Source organism: Poecile atricapillus, chromosome 1, assembly GCF_030490865.1.
Source record: "Poecile atricapillus isolate bPoeAtr1 chromosome 1, bPoeAtr1.hap1, whole genome shotgun sequence".
NCBI lineage: Eukaryota > Metazoa > Chordata > Aves > Passeriformes > Paridae > Poecile > Poecile atricapillus.
The window spans coordinates 93,761,340-93,783,198 of NC_081249.1; the positions used below are offsets into that span (position 1 = coordinate 93,761,340).

A 21,859-nucleotide genomic window follows, 5' to 3' on the forward strand; every position below is an offset into this window, starting at 1 on the left:
AAACTCATGTTTTGTTTCATCCCGTTTTCCATTTACCTACATGTCTTTTCCATTATTTTTTCCTTCAACATTTGCTGCACTCATGCTATTGAAGCTCCTGATGTTACATCAACATCAAACAGGTGTAAGTGAGATCAGAATCAGTTTCAATACGCTGTAGTACAGCCTTGCATAAGCCTATTCATTCTCTTGACTGCAAAAATCTAAGTTCTCATCTGGCAGACAAGTAAAACATCATTTTTTATTTTTCATTGTCATTACAGCAAAGGGCAGGTGGGCTGATTTTGAGCCTTGGCTGGTGAATGTTTGCAATGATGTGCAAAAGGGTTTCTAGAGATAGAATCAGAGACATCTACCTGCACATTAGAGTGCTTGGGCACTTGCATTAGAAAAACCTTAATGTATGTATCAGTAATGAAAATCTTAATTAAGAACGCTGCATCATTGTCCATGAACACTCTTTCTTTCTCTGTGTGTGAAGCTCTTTGTGTATTTCAGCATCTACCTGGTCTAGACAGACAGAGCCCTCAAAGAATGTGTCTGGCAGATCTCTTGATTATTAACAACTAGCAAATGGCAAACTCTTCTTCTTTTGTCTCAGCACTGAAACTCAGAATACTGGAGCATACAGCGTAACTTGGAGTTTATTTGGACTTTTTCTGTGGCTTTTTCCACTTCATTGTTATACTGGTGGGTTTCAAAATCCAGTAGCATTGATTAGAACTGAGTGATGTAACTTAGAGCTGCCAAAATGTGCACAGACACCTATTTACCCAATAGAATATCTTCTCCTTTAGCAGCAGCACACTTGCCTGGACCATGTTCTGTATGCACGAAAAAGTACACAAATGGATGTGACTGTGATGTTAATCTCCCTAAACTCAGGAAATTTAGAGTGAAGGCTCCCAGAGCAACCTTGCCTCTTCCCCTTGCTTACTCTAGGGTCTCTTAGTGATCCCTTGGCTTTCCAAGGCAGACAGTACAGAGAGGAGACAGGGCAACAGAGAGGAGCTGCTTGAGGCTTTTTCCCTGTAATTGTATTCCAGCGGCGTTTGTTTGCTGAGCACCATTTGTGCGTTTGATGTGGTTTGAAACACATTCAGGAAACCTCTCCAAGTAGTGGACATACAATTGATTTATAGGTGTAATGGTAGAAGCACAAATAGTGTAAGGTGAGGAAGAGTGTACGCACTCACACACACATTTGCCAGGGTTGTATCTTTTGCTTCCAGATGAGTCAGGCTGTCTTCTCAGATTCACTGTTACGTCACTGACATTGGTGGCTTCTGTGGACTCACACCTGCATGGTAGGAGGATATGTCCCAGGAAAGGCAGGAGCAGGAGATACTGCTATTTACTTTGAATAAGAAACAACTCTAGAGTCTCTTCTTGTCTATACAAATCATCACAGTTGAGACCCATATAAAAACCTACACATGCAGTGACTTTATTTTTTCGTCTTTAGAAAGAATTCCTCCAGTCTGACAGAAGAGTTCATGCTGACGCCAGTAGCTCGTGCAAGGCACAAAAGCTGCATATGCCTTTATATTGTCATATGAAAAAACAGTTCTGAGAGTGAAACCCATGTAATCCAATAATCCCTCAGACTACAGCTGCTGTTTCAGCCATTATTATTATTCTCAGAACCAACACTTACTTTCCTAAGACATCAGAACCTGAAATATTCCAGATTAAATGAAGAGGGATCGAAAGATGATTAGTGGACTGGAGCATCCCTCTTATGTGGAAAGGCTGAGGGAGCTGGGCCTGTTCAGCCTTGGGAAGAGGCGGCTGAGGGGGAATCTTGTAAAGGTGTAAAACAACAGCAGTGTGTCCTTGTGGCCAGGAAGAATAAGATCCTGGGATGCATCAGGAAGGGAGTTGCCAGCAGGTCAAGGGAGGTGATCCTGCCCCTCTGCTCAGCCCTAGTGAGGCACATCTGCAGTGCTCTGTCCAGCTCTGGGCTCCTTAGTACAGGAGGGATATGGAATCCTGGAGCCAGTGCAGCAGAGAATGACAAAGATGATTAGGGGGCTGGAGCATCCCTCTTAGGAAAGGCTGAGGGAGCTGGGCTGGTTCAACCTCCAGAAGCGATGACTGAGAGGGGATCTCATCAATGTCTGTCAGTATCTGAAGGGAGGGTGTCAGGGGATGGAGCCAGGCTTTGCTGGGTGGTGCTGAGCAAGAGGCAACGGGCAGAAATTGAAGGCACAGAAGTTCCACCTGAACATGAGGAAGAAATTCTTTATTTGCAGGTGACTGAGCACTGGGACAGGTTGTCCAGAGAGGTAGTGTCTCCCTCACTGGAGATATTCCAACCCCATCTAGACCCAACCCTGTGCCATGTGCTCTGGGATGACCCTGCATGAGCAGGGAGGCTGGACGAGGTGACCCATTGTGGCCCCTTCCAACCTACCCAGTCTGTGATTCTGTGAAATGGCTGATTCTGCACGGCTTGGTATCAAGTCAGTGCATTTTTATCTAGGCAGAATATAAGTGAGGAATCACCTCCAGTCTGATTTGATGCCTTTCTATACCAAAATGCAAACATGCAGTAATTAAAACTGTCCCCTAGTCTTCCTGCTACAGCCAAGTCACAGATTGCAAGAAAAGTATCTTTTCCTTTTTTTTTTTTTTTTTTCATTTTTCACTGGTCATTTACACAATTGGCTGTCTACAGTTAAAAAAGTGTAGCTCAGTTTCTGGAAGAATATTTAGGAAAATAAAGATATTTTAATATGGTAAAAACCTTGTTATTTCAAAACCAAATGGTTTCAAACATGTCGGTGCTGCTGCTTCTCTTTCAGGACTATGTACGTGTCAAGTTTGATGTTTTAAAACAAAGCTGTGTTATAATTATACAAGCATGTTTGAGAAAAAAAGGCTTATGGAAAACTTAACAGCTGGAAACTGTTTTATACATACTTGGATGACTCAAAAGCAGCTGAATGGGTTTTTGCAAAACTTTACCAAAAATGACATTTCTGGATTGAGACAAGGCATGAGAAATAGCAGCTGAAAAGGTAACAGTTTCACAAAGGTATGAGCAAATATAGACAGAGATTATTTAATTCATCAATTTCCACTGTACAGTCATTAATGTAATGCTATAAAAATAAAAGGATTCATATTTATATAGTTTTTAAAGGATTTCAAAGATCTGTACTAGACTTTAAGGAACTAAGCTTTGTGGCTGAGCGCTAATCAAATATTAATATTTATATTTCATTGGAATACCTCATATTCAAACAGGAAAACAAAGACATAGAGAAAGGTAGAGGGTTTGCCAGAGTCTGTACATAAAGAGTAGACCACATTTAGCACCCGTGCCTTCGGATTGCTCAGCTTGGCACTGTGGGAGCGCACTTGGCATCAGGGAGCTCCTGGCTTCTCTCTCCCTGTGACTCCCGCTTCAGGCACACCCAGCTTGTAGGTGAAGAGCCTCTCTCACACACATGGGCTGGGCTCAGGTACCCAGCTCCCTTCTTTCTGTCTCCACACTTCATTCCCAAAGGCAACATCTGCCAAATTTTGGCTACTGTGATTGTGAAGCTTGACTGCATTCAAGTATCACCCCCATTTCAAGTGTGCATACACTCCTCCTTCTCCCCCTGTTTTTGAGGACCGTCAAGGTGAGAGAGCTGTCACCAGAAACCTCTTCTGGGGTCTTTTCCAGTGCATGGTTCAGTCTATAACTCTTTAACAATCACTTTACTGTTTGAAACCTCAGTCACTGAATAAATATGATTTTACTGCTGCTTAGTTTGGATGTTGAACTGTATTGGAGGAAACTGCTCTACTTTCATACTGAATTTTTTTTCAGGGTGGTGTGTGTGAAAAATAACACAAATAGGAGTGTTTTTGGATGGTCACACTGAGCAGTCAGCAAGAAGAAAAGTGCAGTATGGTGAAGGGAAATCTGTTTGTAGTAAAAGCAATATGGGCTTGTGGTTTGCTGGCAGGACCAAGAACATGAACTGTCCACTTTATCCCCAGATGTAAAACTCCCTTCTGTTGGTGGAGAAATCACTTGATGTCCTGTTGTTGCACCTCAATTTTATCTTCATGGTGTCAACCATGACCCAGCTCAACAGAATACCATTCCTCTTGTAGTTCGGGTATTAGCAGAGGTTTTGTAGACATGCTTTTCTAACCTAACAAGCCCACTCCTTGTCAATGTTAAGAGTGTCATTGTCTTCCTTTCCCAATTAAACAGGCTTTTATGGCTTTCACTTTTTTAGTTTGGCAGAATCACCAGTTCTGGGAGCAAAGATTCACTGCTGCCTTGTGCATTATGCAGATTTCCAGTAGCAACCTCAGATTAAGAATTTGGTATTGATATTTTCAGTGGGACATAATTTCATTTTCTCAGCACAGCTGATCTGAGCTCCTTGAGAAATGGTAATCATGAGACATTGCAATCTTTGCAGGCACATTTGCAGTAGCCCTAGATCTGGTTAGATTTAATGTTTGCATCTAAACTATGAATTTGCATGAGGAAAAACTTGAGTTTACCAGGTAGGAGCACCTAACTCCACAGATTCTCTTGGCAAAAGCAGGTGTCATCAGTCTTTTCTCAGTTTTTCAAAGGTTTTGGCTGTGTGCCCTGTATATTGACCATTTTGCTCGCAAAGGGCCTCAGTTTTGTTTTCCCTTTATCATTTCCACTTTGAGCTGTCTAGTGTTGCAGTGGCTCTCACAAGAAGCTGTCCTTGTACTCCTGCCAAAACCAGAATTACAGCCTAAGTCAGCCTTTAACTGGGCATTAAAGGGAAATGGCACTCTTCTCATTTTGCGAGCAGTATCACTTCCTCAGCTCCACAAATAATCATCTGATCCAAAACTTTTCCATTATTGTGTTTAAGGGTTTTGAGACTCTTACACCTAAAAAAATTCAAATGCTCAGCAGTGTTGTTATGCGTGTTGCTCCTTCGTGTATGTGAATATCCTAAGCACCAGGAAGTGCCAGGTTCAGGGATCTTTTTGTCAGAACTCATCAGTTCTTGCTTTCTAAATCATCTTTTAGATTGTATGAATTTTAAATATTTGTTGGCTAAAGGACAATGTGTTGAGATAATTGCATAGAAAAAAGACAAGAACTACGAAAAGGCAGAAGACAGCAAGTTGGGTAGTGTGTTGAAGATAAATCCTTTCCTAGAGAAAAAGTTACATCCTGTAATGCCCAGGTCAGTTGGATATAACAGCATTGCAGGCTGACAAATTCTCTGCTTTCCTGCTAACTATTATGAACAGAACTTAAAAAAAAAAAAACCAAACAACAACAACAACAATAAAAAACCCAGAACATTAATTACAATTACATTTCAACTATGATTGAAGTAGGAGAAACAAACCTAGTAAACAGTGTTAGAAAGTATTTCCCATTATAGTCCATACAAGAACTGGCATAATTTAAATAGCATGGGTGCATATGGGATGCATTTAGGAAGCATCAGAAACTTCACAGCATTCTCTTTGCTCCCACTCCACTCCATCAGGTTTTTGTTCTTCAGCTCAGCTGCCTTTGCAGGACTGCATCTTAAGGTGTAGCCAGTTTTGGCTGAAAATTTTCAGACTGTCACTGAAAAAAAAAAAAAAGTATCAGGAAAACACAATTAAAAGTTTCATTTCTCTTGCTTAATTGAAACAGCAAAACAGGTTTGGCTGTTCTGGTGTGAGAGGCAAAGCAGAAAGTACAGCCCCTCTATTCAAAATAAAATTATTATTTTACAGCCCACTTTGCACAGGTGGGCCAAGGAGGCAGGCACGACAGGTTGTGAGAGAAAGAGGCTGCAAGGAGAAACAATGCAATCTCTAACACATCTTAAGCAACAGTCTGACCCTTTGATACTATATATGTCCAAAGTTTTGTTGAACTGGCACAGCAAGGTTGTGCTACCCATGTTTGCGTGGTCCACCTGCATGTATGTGCTATTTGTGAATTTGTGAACCTTCCCCTCAGCCCATTTACAGTTTGCCCAGGGATTTAGCAGAGTTTTGCAATCTTTCTCCAGAAGTCTGGCTCGTCAGATGTAACATTAAATGAAATTGGTTTGTATTGCAACAGGATTGGTGGGAGGATCAAAGGCTTGGTGTAAAATAAAAGGAGGTTTTTGGGTTCTGTGTGCTGAAATGTTTCTATTTCCCTTATTTTTTTATTAGTGTATATTAAGCAATTGAATTCTCCACTAGTAAGCAAAAAAATTCTACCGAAGCAGTTATTAAAGAAAGCCTCTTCAGTTACTGTGACAAGGGCTTAGTGTTACAGCTATAAAGGGTCTTAGAAACTGTGTTCTTTTAAGGCTGATCAAAGTTTAGTTTTAAAATCAGGGATGTGCACCTAGACAACATAATATATCTGATAATTCTGGTTTAGTCTGAAGAGCCTAGGGTCAGCTAGAAATTTGGCAGATTGTCTCTCAGGTCAGGAAGTTGTTCTGGTTTACAAATTTAAAAGCCAAATTCTGTTTTAGTATTTTCTTAAATGTCAAAACAACCCTCTGACCTTGAAAATTACTTTTTCTGTATACTTTTGGGGCTTTTAAGTAAAACCCAGGCCTTTTTCTTAGTGAAATATGGTCGCCTGTTAGTCATCAAATCTGAGAATTTAGAGAAGGGAGGCGGACATTAACTCATCTTTTCTTTCCCTTTGCCAATGCAAGAATGGGCTTCATTCACATCAATGGCAACTGGAGGGAAAAAGACGTGCTAACCTTTAACTGTGCTTCCAGTTTATTTCCATAATGTACACTGTGGCTTTTCCAAGGATGAGTCCTCTGCCTGCAGCCTTTCAGACCTCATAACAATAATAAAAGAGAGGACAAGTTTCTCTGCTCTCTTTCAGAACTTAGCCTCCAATGCCTTGATTTTGGTTTGTCCCCACCTAAGCACTGCTGGAAGGTAAAGGCCATATTTATTGCAGCTGGCCAATTGCACATTTCTGTAACCCAAACTGGTCATTCCTAACCCTCAATAATATGATTTGTTGAACTTAAATATGACATTTGAGCAGCCCATTTAGTTTATGTATCTCCAGTATTCTCCTTTTCGGAAAGTAATTTTTCCACTTCTGAAATTTTGATGAAAACTGAAAATATGCCCTTCCTTCATCCCTTCTCCATCCACCTCTTCTTCTCTTGAATTTCCTTTTGGAAAGGAGGTATCTGTGTGGTGCCCGTTTCCAGCAGAGCAGAAGGAGCCTGCCCTTCTCGCTGTGAATGAGAAATGGCATGGTAGGGAGCAGCCTGTAGCCCTTCTCTCTCCCCTGAAAGTGGAGCATAACTCATCCTCAGATGCTGCTGCTCTGTGCACAACTGACTTCAGATCTTTCTGGTTCTGATATCATGAACCCCAAAACTTCTTATGGTGTGAGCGCTGGGCCTCTTCTGCCTCAATTATATCTAATTGTATCTAATGTTAAGGCATTCTCCAAGATTTTCTGCCCAAGGATTTGCAATTACTAAATGATTGTTAATGACTTAGCTTTCCCTGGATTTCTGTGAAGTATGGAGGTAATATTAACTGTAGGGGAAACTGAGGCATGGAAGGAATCTGGATTTAATAGAATACCTAAGCACATTGAGTTAAGGATCATCTCAAGAGATTTGCTGAGAAGTTGTTTGCTGAAAAACATAAATAACTGCATTGTCTTTATAGAAATCAATTAATTAGGTACCACTCTAAAATAGAGATGGAGAAATCAAAGCATAGCATTTTCTTAAGGTCAAGCAACCTGAGAGTTTATGCTCACAGAGTTAAGAAGCTTTCTTTTCTTAGTCTTTTGGGTTACATTCCTTCCTTTCTCCATGTAGCTGACCATTTGAAAGATTGAACAAGGCTTTTTGGAGAAGGGATTAAATTTTGAGGTGTTGGTTGTAATGTTCCAAGGTGATGGTTATTCAGCCAATTTGTGATGTAGTATTATGAATTATTAAGTAGATTGAAACGTTTAAAAATAATATCTGCTCAATGATATGCCAACTTAATGTAGAACAAACACCTGCTACTGATCTGTAGTTAAATTATTTAATCTAGAACTAATCTACTGTTCAAACCAGTTTTGAAAATGGAATAGTTCTATCGCTGAAAATAATTAATTGTTCAAACCCATAGGGCTAAATCCAGCAGTGACCTAGATGATAGCAGAGAATTATACATTGGACATCAGTGTGTGGGAAAGTAAGTAACAAAATAATATGTGTTGCCCTGGTTCTCTCTTATCCTGGCCAGAATCACACACTTTTGTTGGTAGGGTTCTCTGCTGGTGCTGGCTTTGTCCCCTAGTTCCTCCCTCCAGCATTTGAGTTCCAACACTTTTATGATTATTTCACAGGGAAAGTTGGTAGAAGTTTATGTTTTCTTTGCCCTGCATCCATTTACACCCATTCTGTGACCTGGCACAGGGTGTGGGCCCTGGCTGGTCCTGTGGAAGAGTTTGGCTCGGAAGGGCTGATCCCACATCTGGCGAGGGGAGACTTCTGTCAGAGCACTCCTGGTGACATCACTGAAATTGCTGCTGATGCATCCTGATGTGAAGATGAGCAGATCTCAGGCCAGTAGCCCTCACTGATGAAGTGTTTCCAGCATCCCATTTCAGGAAAAATACCAAGCTCCTTTGATGAAGGGGGGAAAAAACCCAACAAAACGTGTTTTTTCTCTCTATCTCCAAACAGCTCCACAGAACAACATGGGGGGAAGGAGAATAGCAAATATTCAATGGGAAGTTTTGTCTCCATTTTTTCCTTCTTTGAGAAAAAAATTCCACACAAAAATCAAAACAAAATGGAGCCCTGGAGCCCCACCTGCTGACTTGAGGGAACAGAGAGAGGGACGGAAAGATGCCTGGTAGTGTGCCAAGCATTCAGCACTGGGCTTGTAGCACTGTGATGTGGCACTTGAAGCTCTAGGGGCCTGGAGCCAGCAATACAAATGCAACAAGAACTCTCATGAAAACGAGCCTCTTAACAGCGTGTGGAGCTGGTCTGTGATGGCCTCAGGAAATCCCCCTGGCTAGACAGGGCCTTTTTATCCACTACATTGCTCTGACTCAAAGAGAAATCTCACGTAGCTTCCTCGACCAGAAACTGAACATGCATACTGTCTGCAGCGTGGGGCTTTGGAATTTCCCGATTTTCAGGTAGTTATTCACCTCCTGCCGCTCTGAAGAAGTCTGTCCTGCCTTTCTTTGTTGTCTCATCGCATGTAGGGCCCGGTGCTGCAAGCACAAGGTGTGTCCTCAGCCATCAGGCTTTGCGCTGTCCTTCCTTTGTGGTCAGACCCTCTGCTGATGGACACTGGCCTAGGGCCACTGGTTGGAGCTGGGATTTTCACTCCTTGGACATTTGGTGCTTTAAAGCCCTGAGAACTACTTTTAATAACACCACAACTGGCAACACTTGTTTGCAGGCCATCTACAAGCAAATGCTTGCGTATTAATTACAACAAAGAGCAAATCTACTTGACATTTGATTTTGTTTTTCTTGTTTCCTTGCAAGCTTGAAAATGAGCTGCTTTTGCCAAAGGAAAAAAAAAAACCAAAATGCATTTCACGCCTTTTTTTTTTTTTTTAACTTGAAATAGGCCCCTTGAAAAAACTGACATGTTAAACACCAGCAAGAAAATGATTATTTGGACATATGGCTCCTCTTCCTGAACTTTGCAGAGAGGTTAGATAACGCTCTTTCACATCTTAAAAGACTAGACTGCTGCTACATTACTAACATATTCTTATGTAATAATCTGGCACTGATGGTACTTGATCCAGTCCCAGACATGTAAGACTGATTTATGGTTCGGTCAGTTATGAGGGATTTTGTTTTCTCACAGATTATCTTCTAATTTGTTAGGTTTTTCATTGCAGTGTCCAGAAGTAGAATATAGCAAAGAATGGAATGGAATGGAATGGAATGGAATGGAATGGAATGGAATGGAATGGAATGGAATGGAATAGAATAGAATAGAATAGAATAGAATAGAATAGAATAGAATAGAATAGAATAGAATAGAATAGAATAGAATAGAATAGAATAGAATAGAATAGAATAGAATAGAATAGAATAGAATAGAATAGAATAGAATAGAATAGAATAGAATAGAATAGAATCATGCACAGAAACATATTGTGGCTCTGTCATTCAGCAGGGTTTTGCATAGTACAGATTCTTTCTATTAAACACTGCATGATTAATACAAAACTAAAACTAAATTTTAAAATCTAACTCTTAAATTAAGACTCATTAAATTAAACTCATCTGAACCTATCCATTTACTTTTCAGAGTAGGCTGTTTAATAAAGTGAAAAATCCGTGAGAATTAAATAAATTTGTCAAACCATCTAAGATAGTGAAATATCACAAAAGATTGTCATTGCCCTTGACACAACAGATGTTTGGTCTGGAGGTACTTGCAGAATGCAGAGTCATGTAGGTGAGCTGTCCAGAAAACAGCAGTGTCCCACAATGAAAATGTTTGCAATTTTGGAGTATGAGAATGAAACTTTATGAAACTTTTTCATAAAGAAACCAGCTTTTAAAAGACTAGGACCAAGACCCCTCCAGTGGGTGAGGAAGCATGGGGGACCCCTTCATTTTGAGCTAGAGTTTCTATCCTCAACCCAAGAAACTTCCCTGATAATATTTTCCTTGAAAATTATGTTTACCATAATTTGCTTCATGTTCAGTGACAGAGTTCTGACATGGAAAATTGTGGATTCACAGAATCCTGGAATATTAAAAATCAGAAAGAACCTCCTTAAGTCATCTGGGTCCAACTGTCACCCTGCCCAAAGTAGAGCCGGTGGGGATGAGGTTACTTTTTTAACCAGCTTGTTCATCTACGCATGTATGTATGTGTCTTTCTCTATACCAATTTTAGAAGTACTTCTATCCTACTGTACATTTTTTTCAATAACTTTCTGAAACTTGAGATTTTCACAATGATTTTAGGTACTCTTACTGATAAACAGAAACTCTTGATCAGAAGCTGTCCTGCACAAGAATTAATGTGCAGCCATGGTACCCGACTCTTGCTGAGCCTGGTTCCTTCCTTTCATTGCAAGACCACTTTGTTTAGTGACAATGAATTGTAGGGGCTTAAATATCTCATCTGAGTAATAAAATAATGCTGTTACCAAGGACTAGCATTGACTATTCTTAGACTGAACTCTGTTCCTGCACAGAGAGGGGACCCCAGTTCTGCTACCCTGCATTAATTGCTGCCGTTTATTGCACATGGGATGTTCTACTGGATGGAGCAGTGGTCTAATCTGATGTGGCAGCTCCTACATTTTTATCTTGTAAGTGCTTTACTTACATGAATTAATTCTGAAAACACTCTTGTGACGTTAGTCATTGTTATGATTCCCATTTTAGAGACCCTGTGTCTAATTCTTAATTACACTAATTCTTCCTTATGCTGGTGAGGTTCCGGATCTGTGAAAGGGTCTCCCAACTGAGGGAGATGGATTGCAGAAATGTCAATGGCAAAATGAGAGTTCATTGCCCTCTAGCAATTCTCCGTTTCTCTGAGGTTGGAGAGAAATATTGGAAGACAAGTATAAAAGTGGTTCTGTTGATTTGTACTAAGGGCTAAACAGGAGTTGCATAGCTCAAGCCTGAAAGAGGTGTTATATTAGCCAAAATTAAATTATTGAAATTGTTGACACTTCTTTCAGTGTGGCCATAGTCTCATCAAAAGAAAGGGAAAACCACCTCTGCTGGCCCTTCTTTTTCTTCAATCAGGATACATTATCAGAGAATTGCCATCCTACCTCCCCAAAAAAACCTCAAAAACAGAACAATAACCCTAGGAGAGGCAGTGAGCGTGAGAGGGGGAAAAAGAGACAGGCTTTCCCAGGACTTAATAGCAAGCCATTTTAAAAGTAGTCATTATGTGCTGTAACCAGAAGGACCTTCTGTCTTTCTGTATGATAAAACTACCAGTGAGATGTATTGCAAGATAATTAGGAGCAAACAGGCAGGAAAAATGAGTGATGTGCTACTGTTCATTTCCCGAGCCAGTCGTGTTCCAGTCACTGTGCAAGCTGCAGCTCTGTCTGTGGAGAGAGTGGAGGTAGAAATCAACCCTATCTGTGTCTTCCTCCCTCATGGCTTCACCCAGTGGAAGAACATGATGGACAATTATATCTGCTGCAGGAAAGAGTCAGAACTCTACACCCTCCTCTGGATTTTTGGCTTTCCACTCTATTTATATCCAAGTCTAAGAGATGAAGTGGTATGTGCAGATAGAGACCCTTTTGCAGCTGTCCCTGAAACAAAACTAACGGTTGGACAGAGAAAACAAAAGGCCTCAGTGGGGTTATTTTGGTGGCAATCTCATGTTTTTGGCATGCTGTGGCTGTACAGCTCCCCAGACTGCAAGCAATGTTGTTGTTCTTACAAAGGTTTTGTCTAGAATGAGGAATATGACAATAATTACAATTTTTCCTCACCGTTGAGCCTATGGAAAAGCCTCCTGAAACAAGGCATCTTTAGATAAGAAAGGCTGGAAGCAGAGGCACAATACCTGTCACCTCCAAATGCAGGAAATAAGATTTGTGACTGTGTGACAGCACCAAAGTTAGCAAGAGGGATATGTAGCGTGTTTCCCGTCAGCATTTAGAACAGAAGTGGGGCAGGCGTCCGCTTTAAAGTTGTTCAAATCAGAATTATAATTGTCTACCCATGAAGGTATGAGAGAAAATTAAACCTCCTGACATCCTGAGATACTTATGCTTCTTTCAAAAATCATAGAGTAAAATATAATAGAACGGAGCAGAATGGTCTGGATATAAAACACTGTGGTGTTTAAAATAATTTTATTTTGAAGCAGAGCTGCAATTGGTAACAGTAGCATGGATCATGATAGAAGGTAGAGAGTTAATGTTTTCAAGTCTTTAAAAATCTTTGGGAGCCTTCATGATAAACTTCCTTATAAATGTACAGAAAACATTTTACCTGCAAAAACCATGTCCTCATTGATCTGCGTTTTTAACCAGTGATCAGATTTCCTTAATTTTTTGTAAAATTACACTTTCAAAATGTTACTTTTTGACCAGACTCAGCTGAGGAGGGAGAAAAGCAAGAGTCCTTCCCTTGTCTTCTCAACCAGATGTTTTATGGAGTTCCCCTAGGTTGCACTGTTGCTTTTCCAGTGAAGGCAAGGGGATTGAACTAGTGCCCAGGAGGGTATGGCTCACTTTTCAGCACATCATCCTGTGGTGGTAGTGCACTAAAACAAAAGAACAAATGTCTCTCATAGACCAGTTTGCAGTATTTTCTTTTTTTTTAAAAAAAGAGAGACTCTTCCACAAAATAGGCCATTTTATTTGGATTGTCTAGGAGAGTAAAAATATGGATTTTTTCCTTTACATTTCACTATTGTCAACAAATCTCTGAAAGGAATTGCCTTGGGAACTGAGAACTGCCCACTGTAGGTAGAAGGTGCTTTAGGAACCAATCCTGGACATTTGATATATTTGGAGCAGGAGGAGGGAGGGGGGAAGTGAGGGGTGGGGAGGGCTGATTCTGGTAATCAGTGCAGTAAGGAACAAGCTTGCTTGTTTTGCCCCAGAAAATCAAATGTCATGTATGACAGAAATGACCTAGATGCAAGGCATGATACCTTTTTCCCTTTAGCATGCAAAGGTACCTACTGAACACAGTGATGCAAGTTAGGAAGGATGCTTTCCCAAAAGATAAGCAAGGAGTTGATTTCTGTAACAAGTGGACTTCCCAGTCTCTTTCTCTAATTTCTTATGTACTGAATAATAACCGTGTATTCACCCTCTCCAACCTGCTGTGCTGGTTTACATCTCTGAACAAAAAGCACAGACTCACAGCTGTTTATGAAGACAAGCCAATAAATCTAGAGGAATATATTTATACAACTCATCCTGAGATTACATAGTTAAATACCATTTTTTCAAATAGACAGAGCTCCTTCTTTGCAAAGGAACCAAGTTCCTCTCTGTGCCACCCAGATCTGTTGATTTTCCATTAATGTCAGCTCTTGTCAACTGTACTGAGTGCTACAAGTTGCGTTGCAGAATACTTTATATACATTAAAGGAGTAAGTACTCTGCCATTTCCATGTCCTGCTTTTGGCTGGCATTAAGTGATACGTGTAGAAGTCAGAAAGTGAGGAGCAGTTCTGGTGGCTTTTCCTTTCTTAAGTCCTGCCTTTTGCCAATGGCAAATCTAGGTATAGTTCTCATAAAGACCTCTTCCAATTCTGTAGCAAAATATCGAGTGTCACACACATGAGTCTGAAAACTTGTTGCAGCACTGATTGCCTTTTCCATAGAAAACAGAAAACTTTATTCAACTGATCAGACAGGCTGAGCTTTGCTATCACTTCCTTGGCTAAATCTCCCTGATACACACAATAATATAAATGAGGGAAGAGCAAGCAAGAGGGTACCATGCAAAGCTAGAGATCATCATCATATATCTGAGTTAAAATCTGTGATAAAAATCCCAGGAGGGGAGGGTGATGTACATTTTCTGGAGCTCCTCCTGGCCTTTTGCATTTATTTAGACTACAAGTCAGCTCTTGGATGATATTCAGGTAGAAAGCAGGAGGTCCTTGACTTCTTTAGCTTTCAGTAGAAGGGGACCAGCTGAGAGCAAGACTTAACAGTAGTGATTTCTGCATTAGGCACTATAGGAGATTTGGGGATCTCCGTATCAGGAACACATGCTAATAAAATATGTGCCACATAGTAAAAACTCACCTGGGTGAAATGCTGCTCCTTCTGATATCAATGGAAATTTCCTTTTGACCAGGGGTTGCTATGGCAGCAAGCAGTGGAAATGAGAACAAGGACATTTTGATATGTCTACACTGTGGATTGCAAATTATGATACCCGAGTTAGTTTTAAGCAGTCTTGCAAGGAGTGGTCTAGTTAAGGCAGTCTGAAACACCACGTGGCCTAATTTTCCATGCTAAGCACTTTGCTTTCCTCTGTGCTCAGGGTATATTCATGCCTGGGATAGAGCAGAGGGGAAGAGCTATTTGAGGAAATGCCTCTTCTGGGGCAATGGGATGAGGAACAGACTGTGACAAGTAGTAGTGTAGGGAGGGAAAAATAACATGAGAGGAAGTAAGCTACAAAACAAGAGAAGCAGTAGTCCGTGGAGTCAACTGAATGGAAGCAAATCCAACAGCGACAGAAGATGTGCAGGTTTGGGGAGCCAGGGTCCACAGAGTCTCTTCCCGTGGCAGTGTGCTTTGCTCTCTTCCTTGAAGATCAGCTTAGGGCTCCTGTCTCTCAGCAATTTCTTTGTCAGGAAGGCACTGTCAAATCACTGAATGAAGTGTCTTCCCAGTCTTCCAGTGGTTGATCCCCTTGTCAGCGCCGTTTTAGCCGAGCTGCTGCTGGCGCTGCCGGCTGAAGTGGTGGAGTCCTGTATTACAGCTCCACAGGTGCTAACCCACCCCAGCCTCCACAGCAACGTGCAACAGCTTCTAAGTTGACTTTCAAAGAAAACCCTGAGAAATGATACTGAAAATGCATTACTGTAATGTTAATGTTACTAAGTCAAACACTTAAAAGTTAGGAAATGCCACAGCTGATGTCTGTGCAACCTTAGGGAGGGCCCCGTGTGCCATTACTGTAGCTTGTAATTACATGACTGCTCACTGTTTCTTCACTGTATCCCTGCATAAGGTGGTCAGGTCCTCTGCATATTTTATTAGAAATGTAGCCCAGAGCTGTTTTGCACACTGTTGGATTGTTACTTTGGTACTGACCCAGGGAAAAGACTTGTCTGTGTCACTGCGCTCTACAAAATCTCATCTGAAAAGAATTTGAGGCTTTTGATGGTGCTGTATTTCTCTGAAATCTCCTTTTCTGTTTTTCATGACATCTTACCTTCCATAATATTCCAAATGTGAAAAATTCATATTTTGGAGAGGCTGAGGAGAGAACTCCTAAACGACCTCATTAGGCCCAATGTCCCAATTGCTTCTGCAGTGTTCTCCCCTTTCCTATTGACTGTTTAGGTCTTGTGTAAACGGTTCTGAGTCAACGGGCCCCAGCTGGGCTGGTAGGCAGAAGGGACACATGTAGTATTTTACAAGGTGGAAAAGGGTGGGAACCCACCTTTTCCCATAGCAGAAGTTGATAGAAGGAATTAATGATATTGACATCTCCCATCAGCTCTCCAGTAAAAGCAAAACACATAAAAGCTGGTGCCAGATTTTTCTGGAGACCTATGTTTAAAAAATTATAAAATTAATAGAGAGACATTGATAGAACCTCTGTCTTTTGTTTCCTCCTTCCTTAAGCTTTTGTACCCAAAATACAGAGTTGGGGGAGAATCCCAGCACCCCCTCTGCATTGAGAGTCCTTTCTCTACTTTCTTCCCATGTTTCAGAGTGGCACTGGCAGGTTAGTCATGCCCATTTAAAAGTTTATATACAGCAGATGTTCACGGAGCTGATCAGGAATTATGGATTTGCTGTTGTAGCTGCAGCCCTGTACAAAATACAGAAAATGTATTAAAACACAGAGACTATACCTGCCTTGTGCAATAAATTCAGACACCTCCCTTGGTGCTGTTTGCTCAGGAGGGAACATCTGAGCCCCTGATGAGGAGACATTCAGTGTCCCAAAACCCAAAGCAGGTCCCTTGCACCTGACAAGGGAAAGTTCTGGCAGGGCAGGGGTGTGATGTCCAGGGGCTGAACATGCTGACAGCTCTCTCTCAGAGCAGGGTGTTATCTGCTGCCTTCCTTCTCAGGAGGAGAGGCAGACTGGCCCACACCTCTTTAGAAGCAGACTTTGCATGAGTGTCATAAATCTCTGCCTTGCCTGCTACGGAGCGCTGCCACTGCACTGGGTATCACCAGGAACCATCCATTTGAACGGTACTTCATTTTGCAGCCCAGGGTAGAAGAAATAGATTACTTTGCCACCTATTCAGGGAGATAATTTCTCCACCTCCTTGGTGCCTGAGACTTGTCTTACCCCACTAGCCAGCACTGCCTTTTCGCAGCATCTCCGTCTGTACCCTGTCGGTGCTCGATTTGTCTGTGTTTGTGCAGACATGCATGGCAAGGATGTGCTCCTGGAGCTTGTGTAGTTCCAGAATCATAACATTCCACTGATCCATCAGGAAAATTCGACTGAAGGGCAGCATGGTCTTGCTTTATGAGAGCCAAGGTAACAGGCAAACCTGCGCTCCCTTCCCCACCCCGCAGGACAGGTAGTCTTTGAAGACTGCGGGAAGGTGCAGGTGTTTATTTCGGCAAAAATTGCAGTGATGTGTAAAAAGGAGAGGGAAGGGATCTCCCAGCTTTTTGGAGATGGCCTCTGTATTATGCCTTTTGAATCTTACTTTTTGTTTGGTGGTAAGTTTTAATAGTTATCCTTTGAGGATTTTCCCTGCGAGCTTATCTGAATACACCAACAGTCTTTTTTGTAATATTCGCATTTCCCCTTTGGTTCAGCCGAGCCCACTGACAGATCATTCAAATTCAATTGTTTTATGTCTAAGCCGAACAGCTAATTAAAGTAGGGATGATTAACCTGACTGGCAGTGTCGCTCTCTCTCCCTCGCTCTCTCGCTCCCTCCCTCCCTCCCTCCCTCCTGTTCCAATCAGTCTTTTTCTCACACTCTCCCTCTCTCTCTCCCTCTCTCTCTCTCTCTCTCTCTCTCTGTCTTTTGCTCTACTGTGTGTGTGTGTGTGTGTGTTTTTTTTCCTCTCTCCTAAACGTGGTCTGCTTGCTGATGGCAGAATGGCACTCGGAGATTTGTGCATTGTGTCTGGTTTCCTACGGGCAGGCTGACCCAGTGCCTCTAGGGACTTATCAATAGACCACTCAGAAGAGACAGAGACAGGAGAAAGGAGGAGGGGTGGGGGGGGAGAGAAAGAGAGAGGGAGAAAGAGAGAGAGAGAGAGAGAGAATCAATATCAAGAATAGAAGGAGCTCCGAAGCCATTTTTTTTTTTTTTAAAGAAGTATCAGGACTTGGGAAGAGGGTGACAAAGAAGGTTTTTCAAAGAGGCAGTGGAGGAGGTTCTAATAAATTTGGAAGGAAACAGTTCCCTGTCTTGGGAAAAAAGGAGAACTCCTGGCTGATTAGCATTCACACCAGGTATGAGATGTTCCCTACCCCTTATCACTGTCGCAACCGAGATGGAAAAGAGCGCTTTCCAACCCCCCCCTATTTTTTTTTTGGTTGTTTGTTTTTTGTTTATTTTCTTCCCTTCTTCCCCCCCCCCCCCCCCCCCCCAGCCGTCTCTGCTCTTTAAGTAGATGGAGCGAGCGTTTATTTTGGTTCGTTGCTCGGTGGTGGCAGGGGGAGTGCGAGCTGTGGGCATTTGTGTGCTGGGAGCAGGGAGAATGGAAGCAGGGCAGCGGGGAGGGGGCGGCTGGGAGAAGAGCCGGGAGTGTGTTACTGTGTCTCCTCTTTGTGCACCCCTGGGGGGGGTTACCCAAGTTCATTTCCAGCAGGTGGATTTAGACAGGGAGTTACTTAACGCTTGACCGCCAGTTTTGAAAAAAAGGGAAAAACGGGGGGGAAAAAAAAAAAAAAAAAAAAGGACCTGCTTCCTATGTCTATTAAAGGAAGCTCCAATTTTTTTCCCTCTCTCTCCTCTCTCTCTCTTTCCTCTCTTCCTAACCAGACAGCGGGAGGGTTTCTGGCTCCTCGCCAGCCCAAAAGCCTCTAAGTGTTTTGCACTTGTTTCAGGGAGCCCGGGGATTTTTTTCAGCATTTTCACTAGAGAACAAAGAGTTCTTTACAAAGGAAGGGGGAGAGCGAGCTTAACGCCTGAGATATGTTTTTCTATTTTTATTAGGGATTTTTTTTCCCCCTCCTAAAAAGAAAGAGAGAGAAGCAAAGCACAGAATGTGTGGCAGCAACAAAATAGATTGAAAGGAAATGCAGTTCCCTTACCTCCAAATTATAATTTGGAATTAATAAGAACAGGAATGGAAGGGGGACAAGAAGAAGTGAGTTTGGTATGTCGTTCTTTTCTCCCTTTTTTTTTTAACTCTGTCTTTAAATTCCAATTGCTGTTTTGCCAACTTACCTAGCTTCTTTTTTTTTTTTTTTTTTTTTTTTTTTTTTTTGGCATAAAAGTTATGCTGCAAACAGTTTCTGTTTATTTAAAAAAACAACCAACAAATTTTTACCGGGGGAAAAAAAAAAAAGAGGGAAGTGGGGTGGTTTCGGTAAGAAAGAAGCAAATTAGTGGGAAGAGAAATCTTTCACTTTCTGTCACTTAGAAAAAAAGTTGGTAATGGCTTGTTGAAGCTAGGATCCTAAAATACAGATGGGGCACTAACGTCTGTGTCCACGGACCCAGCTTTTCCCTGACCATCTGTCTAAAAGTCACCTCTCATTGGCAGCTCAAATGATTAGTCGGAGCTCACGGATTTTTTTTTGTTTATTTGTTTGTTTGCTTGTTTCTTCTGTTCGGTGGGACCTTCTTTTAAATGGCTCCATTTCACCTTCTGAGTTTAGCTCTTCAGTCAAGCCCCAGACTGAGGGTTTCAGGATAGACTTTCTTGCACTGTAGATTTTTTGTTTTTCTGAATGTGTTTCTTATAGATACACTCTTTGTCTATTTGTACGTGAAAAAGGCACATGAAATATAGAACGGAATAGCGCATCACATTTAAAGAGATGTTTGATTTGAATTTTATTGCATATAGTGTATAACACCACAGGATATCTTCTCTACAGCATCTCCTGTCCAGGGGTTAGGATGTTTGAGAATATATACTGTTGCAAATTCAGTAGCTTAAGGAACTGCATTCTTTATCCAAATTCTGCCTTCCTTCCTATATTGATCTGTATTTTCCTGGCTTTGACAAATTGCCAATCTAAGAACAGCATCATATAGCAGAGGTACAGAAAACAAGAGAGGAAACTGTATGTTATATCCCCCCTAAAAATCAGCAGCAGACAATACACAAAACTAGATCAAATTATTGCAGAGTTACGATGACTGTTTTCTGGCTGCACCACTGCTACAATACCTTGATTTTTATTTTCATGCTGCAGGCTTTGCTCAGAAGAGGTTGTCTCTTACAGCTTCGTAGCTACCGCATATGTGTTCTAACAGTTTTTAAGCAACACCTATGCATTGTGTAAATGTACATGGGGAATTAGTCCATCTACATGTCCTCATATGACAAGGGGGAGAAAAAAAACCATCCTTGGGCTCTGCTTGCACCACTTTAGAAATCCCAGTACCCTACAGTGGCAAAACATCCTGCAGCATACAGCCTGTCCCTTGCAGAAGTGCAGGGAAACTGCCCGTGACAAGTGAAACCACCAGGTAAAACACAGTTTTGTTTTCATACCAGAATCTAGACTGGGGGCTTTCACTTGCACAGCTTCATTAGCTGGGACTCTTCCCTCTCCAAAGCTGTGGTGGGCACAGCTCTCCCAGCAGAAGTTGGGGAATCATCACGGGCTGAAATCTCCTGCTCTGAGTACAGGTTCCTTTGCTGCAGGTAACCCAGGTGTTCTGTCTTTCCATGGGCAACAGCAAGAGTAGTGCCAAGCTAAAAGTACTTAGCAGGCTCCCCAGTTTAATGTGGAATCCTTGGCTGAGAGGGATGGACCACCATAACAAATAGAAAAACTTTTGGCAAATTTGCCAAAAAAAAGTCTTTCTTTCACTTAAAATCCTTGCTTTCCTCATTCCTCCAGAGAGTTTTCCCAACTCCTGATGTTTTTCATGGTCTCAGTATTTTCTGTGACTTTCTTCTCTTGCTCTCTCTGAAAAAGAAAAAAAAAAAAAAAATCACAGGAAAAGTAAGCAAAAGAGAGCAGAAAGGGGAGTTGGCCTTTGAAGTTTTCCATAGGATAAGCAGTCTCATTTTTTTTCTGCCTGAATATTTTGTCTTCTCACCCAGTCTGACCTCTCTGTCCCTTCTTTATGTTTTTTAAATCTAAGATGTTTTTCATGAGAATTTTGTACTGCAACCGTGGAGATGGTGATATAAGAGAGACGTCAGAATAGAGATGAAACCTAGATTTAGCCCCCTCAATCTCAAGTAGAAGGCATCTTCCAGGGGCTGTCAATGCATCCAGAAGTAGGGAGAAAGACGATAGCTGTCTTTTGGGGACTCCGTGGACCTGACCTGAGAGTAACACATTCACAGTACAGGAGAAAAGAGAGAGAGGGGAAAAAAAAATTTAAAAAGGGGGAAAGAAAAGCTCTTTGAGCAGTAACACACTGGCTCTTTCTTCCTGCAGGCAATCCGCTCCAGCTCCTGGCGACGTGTCCTGCACTATCAGATATCATATGACTCTTTATTTGGACTCCCGTTAGCAGTATGGGCCTGTTAGGAGGCTGTTTGTTTTCTTTTCCTTTCATTTCCTTCTCCTTAGTTCCCCCCTATTTTATGTGTGCCTGTGTGAGCGTATCCCCTTTATAATCTCTTTTTTTGTGCTGAAGCTTTATAGAAAAGAAAAAAAAAAAAAACTTAATCATTTCCCGGGGTTGTTTTTAATCCTCTGCCAAAATTGAAGTTCATTGTCGAGTTGTAAAAATAAATAACACCTTTCGGCTTTATTTCTCTCTTCTGCTTCTTCCTGTGCCCTTCCTGGCACTTCTTGGTGTGTCCATATATACTGGTACGTGTCTCCCTGTCTCCCCTGCCTGAGTAGGTGAAGTTGGGATACACCTGTGTCAGTCTGAGGAGGAGCACAGAGCTGCCTGCTGCCGCTCCTGCCGCTCCGTGCCGTTCCTTTCACTTTCATAAACTTCCCTCTCTTTATATGTTTATTTCATTTGGGCACCTTCTCCACACCGAGTTTGAAAAGCTGTCAGACAGCAATCCCTATGCTGGGCTTTTCTGCATTTAGGTGAGCAAATGGGGGAAGTTAAGGCT

The 21,859-nt window shown here is 41.7% G+C and overlaps 1 protein-coding gene across 26 annotated transcripts in view; it reads left to right on the forward strand.

Moving 5' to 3' along the window:
• Positions 1–21,859, forward strand: part of ZBTB20 (zinc finger and BTB domain containing 20) — a 473,996-nt gene that overhangs the window by 365,268 nt on the left and 86,869 nt on the right. The window contains exon 1 of one of the 26 annotated variants that reach the window (XM_058829864.1): positions 16,840–16,870. The exons of 24 other annotated variants lie outside the window; for them this stretch is intronic. The gene's annotated coding sequence lies outside the window, so the exon portion shown is untranslated. Of the gene's footprint in view, positions 1–16,839; positions 16,871–17,706; positions 18,102–21,859 lie in introns of those variants that run through there. One more of the 26 variants, XM_058829865.1, reaches the window with a different exon arrangement.